This window comes from Leptonychotes weddellii, chromosome 14 (genome assembly GCF_054177405.1).
Source record: "Leptonychotes weddellii isolate Sample4059 chromosome 14, ASM5417740v2, whole genome shotgun sequence".
Classification (NCBI taxonomy): Eukaryota; Metazoa; Chordata; class Mammalia; order Carnivora; family Phocidae; genus Leptonychotes; species Leptonychotes weddellii.
This window is the reverse complement of record NC_138382.1, coordinates 45,327,443-45,331,676: the sequence shown is the minus strand read 5'-3', so window position 1 is coordinate 45,331,676 and position 4,234 is coordinate 45,327,443. Positions and strand designations below refer to the sequence as shown.

At 37.2% G+C, this 4,234-nt stretch overlaps 1 pseudogene; it reads right to left on the bottom strand.

Moving 5' to 3' along the window:
- Positions 1 to 3,013: 3,013 nt before the first annotated feature.
- On the bottom strand, positions 3,014 to 3,160 carry LOC115940678 (U2 spliceosomal RNA; annotated as a pseudogene).
- Positions 3,161 to 4,234: the final 1,074 nt, after the last annotated feature.

Genomic DNA, 4,234 nt, shown 5'->3' with positions numbered 1-4,234 from the left:
GAGCTCCAGAGTTGTAAAAGAGCGATTCATTTTGAATATTGTAATGCAGTGGAATTCAGTGAGAAAGCGAATTACTGGGGCACCTGTGTGGCTCAGTCAGTTAAGTGTCTGCCTTTGGCTTAGTTCCTGATCTCAGGGTCCTGGGATCGAGCCCCCGCATCAGGCTCCCTGCTCAGCAGGGAGTCTGCTTCTCCCTCTCCCTCCACCGCTCCCCTGCTTCTGCTCTCTCACTCTCTCGCGCTCTCTGCCAAATAAATAAATGAAATCCGGGGTGTGGCGGGGGGAAAGTGAATTACTGTTTATAGTGTAATTGGTATGTTTATAGTGTGTTTATGCTGATACACGCTTTTCTTGATGCTATCTGATATAATTCATTAAACCATTGGCACATCTCTGGGTAATCCAAGCCACAAAGTTTAAAGAGGCCTAGGTTACCCAGTTAATGGCAGAGCTAGGACATGGAGTTAGATCTAGAATCTAGATCACAATTTTGCCATTTCTATAAGTGTCAGGATCTATGGTAAGGGATATTTAAAAATCTCAGATGCACAGAGAAGCACTAAGGATGAAACAGTGCATTTGAATAGGCTGATAGATGACCAATATTTTAATTATCTAAGACATTTGTGTTTAAAATTAATGCAGAGGTTCAGAGGATGTGATTGCTATAGCTTGAGAAATAAATTCTCTCTTTCCTGACATTAAAACCTAGAGGAGCAATCTCTTCTCAGTACCAGTAGCAAAACAACACTACTTCATGCTGTATCCATATTTTATTTTCTCAGCGAAATTTCTCATGGGTGGTAATTAATATTTAGGATAGGTGAGATTTTTTTTAGTTTGTTTTGGGGTCCAGTTACCCCAAGGTTTATTTTCCTCCAATTCACTTTCTATGAAAATAATATACATTTTATTCTATGACTGAAGATTTGTGTAGAGAATCAACAGAAGAAGAAAACATATTTTTACTAACTGGTATTTTTTAAGCTTTGGAACAGAAAAGGGTGAATAAAAAGTAGATATACTGAACTTGAGGGAAAAGTGTTTTTCTGTGTCAAGATTGAAATGTAACTTGCAAGTGTAATTCTGGTTTACTGCACATGTGTAACGAATTTTTAAGGAACAGGAAGTTTATTATGTCAAGGACACCATGAGTCAATGGTTTTAGGGGATTTAATAATAACCATGAAAAATCTGCACTATGATATATTGGCTGTGACATATCTTACAAAGTGTCATGTAGAACTTGCTGAATTGTATCCTTGAAGGCTATAATCCTTAGAGCAGAGAAAGTTCTTTGAATGTAGGTCATTGTGTTCTTTTGTATAATCAGATGGAAGTAGCCAGAGAGCTTTTTGTGACACTCAAACAAGGAAAGTGAAAACCATATTATTAATGCATTTTAAGATACACCCCATAATAGTTGCAGCATAAGTGGCCCTATCATCGAAATGCTAGTTCATGAAGAGTAAACCGTCTAAGGTCCAGGGCTGCAGTTGTTTATAATAACATATTTGATATGAAAAAGTGAGCTGTTCAAAATAATGCGTGGAGTTCTATTTTATCTGTTCTGGAAAGTAGTGTGGTTGGAATAAAGTCGGTAATAATGATATTGATGGTATTATAGTTGTAGTGGCAGCAGTGAGGTGGTGGTGAAAATAAAAACCAACATTGATTGTGCATTTCCTATGTGTCAGTTAAAGACACTTAATGTTGCCCGTAAGTGTGTCTATTACAGGTAGGGTAAGATTCTTTTTTTTTTTTTTTTTTAAAGATTTTATTTATTTATTTGACAGAGAAAGGGAGAAGCAGGCTTCCTGCTAAGCAGGGAGCCCAATGCAGGGCTCGATCCCAGGACCCTGGGATCACGACCTGAGCCAAAGGCAGATGCTTAACGACTGAGCCACCCAGGCACCCAGTAGGGTAAGATTCTTAAGAGAATAGAAACACACAGAGATTTGTGGGGAACTTCAGCTTCCTTTGCTAAAGGAAGTTACCAGTGCTTTCAATACTGGCCAGTGACTAAGAATATTGACCTTTAGCTGGGCAGAGGTCATTGTTGCAGGACAGAGATTCCAACAGGCCACAGAGAACTGGAAGTAAATCTATTAGAGATTTGCAGGGTCTCATTTGCACTGATAATTTTCTTCTCTGTTTATTGGTTAAATTATGAAGTTAACTGGAAGGAACCTAAAAAGTCGAAACAAGAAGCATATAAAAAAGAACAACAGCAGTTTTTTGGTTTTTTGGTTTTTCACTATGGTGGATCCGCAGAACTCAGTTCAGGATGACCCACCAGAGGAAGAGTTTCCATTGAACATATCAAGCTTTCCATTTAAAAAATGTTTAGTTTAGTGTTTTTTTTTTTTTTGATTCCACAGATAAGTGAGATCATGCAGTATTTGTCTTTCTCTGTCTGACTTATTTTACTTAGCATAATGCCCTCGAGGTCCATCCAGTGTTGTCATAGGATTTCCTTCTTTCGCATGGGCTGAATGAATAATGTGCTATATATATATATACATATACATGTGTATGTGTGTGTGTGTGTGTGTATATATATATATATAAGAGAGAGAACATTATTCATAAAATACATGAAATAAATATATATACACATATATATGTGTGTATATATGCGTATGTATGTATGTGTGTGTATATATGTGTATATGTGAATATGGTCATTGCCAGGGTTTTATTGCTTTTTATTTTTCTCAGGATCTATAGCCTTTTTTCATGTACCAGCTATCAGTCAGATACACTTTAAACTATTTCTTTTATCCACAAACATAGTTGTATTAATGCCAACTAGACTACCTGTAATACTCTCTCCTGACTCTTCACTAAAAGGATGAAAGTCATTTGATAACTTGAAAAAAAATACAAAAAATAGGAGAACCCTAGGAATTGGGAGATTACTGACAATTTTATTATTTCAACTCTCTGGATGGAGAAATAGAAAGAAAGTAAGTGAGGTAGAGAAAAAAAAAAAAGTACATGGGAACGGAGAGAAAAGTGACAGGAAACGTGAATGGGAACCCAAACAGAAAGCTTGAAGATGGCATTAATGTAGGAGGCACACCTGTGTGTTTGTGGTATTTTAAACTGATAAGAACAGATACTACACTTGATCTTAACCAAAAGGCCGAGAAGCGATGTTTGTGGTATTTTAGACAGTTCTACAAGCAGGATGGGAAGAACAAGGAATAAGACTTGGTATGATAAAAGAGGCATTGAAAAAGACCCCTGGCCACACGGTTTTTCAAACTGAAGTTCCCCTGTTAGAAACAATTTATATAAATCTCTGGGAAGCTTTATGCTGTGTCTACTCTAAGATGCAATCTACAATGAATAGAGTAATTTGGCCCTGTGTTCCAGGCCTTTGTATAATAAAGGCTCTCCTGCTGTCCCCATTATCACATTAGCCTGGATTAGTTCACTTACTCATTATCTGCCAATTGGGAGACAGTTGGGTCAAAGAAAAAGAAAGCAGTGTGTTTTATTGCAGGTGAAAGGCCAGATAAGCTCCATATCTTGAGGTTCTGCCTTAGAGAGATACCCAGGAGGCAAGGGCAGGGATTTCTAGGCACCTTCATAGCTCTGAATGCATCATGGGGCTGAGGGACAAAGTCTGCAGTAGGCAATTGCAGGTAAGATGCAGAAATTCAAAGACAAATTTGACTCGCTGAGAATTGGGGCTCTTGGCACCCCTGATAATGAGTATCATGGAAGTGTATAGACATTGTTTTCCTAGAATTAATTGTAACACTTTTGTAGAGGTCACTCTAAATAGTGAGAGAGTTCCTGGATTGGGGCAGACACAGATTCTTTAGAAAGTTTGATATCTTTGTCTGACACAGGCTTTGCTGCGGTTTTATGCAGTTATTTTTTCCCCTTTTATATCAAGTTCTAAAACTTTTCCTCCTGTCTCTGGTTGCAAAAGAATGTGATTTCTCCAAATCTAACTCTGGTGCTAATCAGACATACCTCAAATTAAAATCTATTCTAAGAAGTTGCAGTTACAACAAAAGAAAATCTTAGTTTGAAATAACCATTTGAAAGTAACCATGCAATGATGTTATGGTAAATATGCAGATCTCTGGAACAATGCCTCTTTCCAACATTAAAAAGAATCCAGCCATGATAGAACCTACAAAATCATGAAAATATAAGGTGTGTTTTTGAATATATGCCTTTTTTCTATAACAACCAACAGCAAATAAACTCTTTA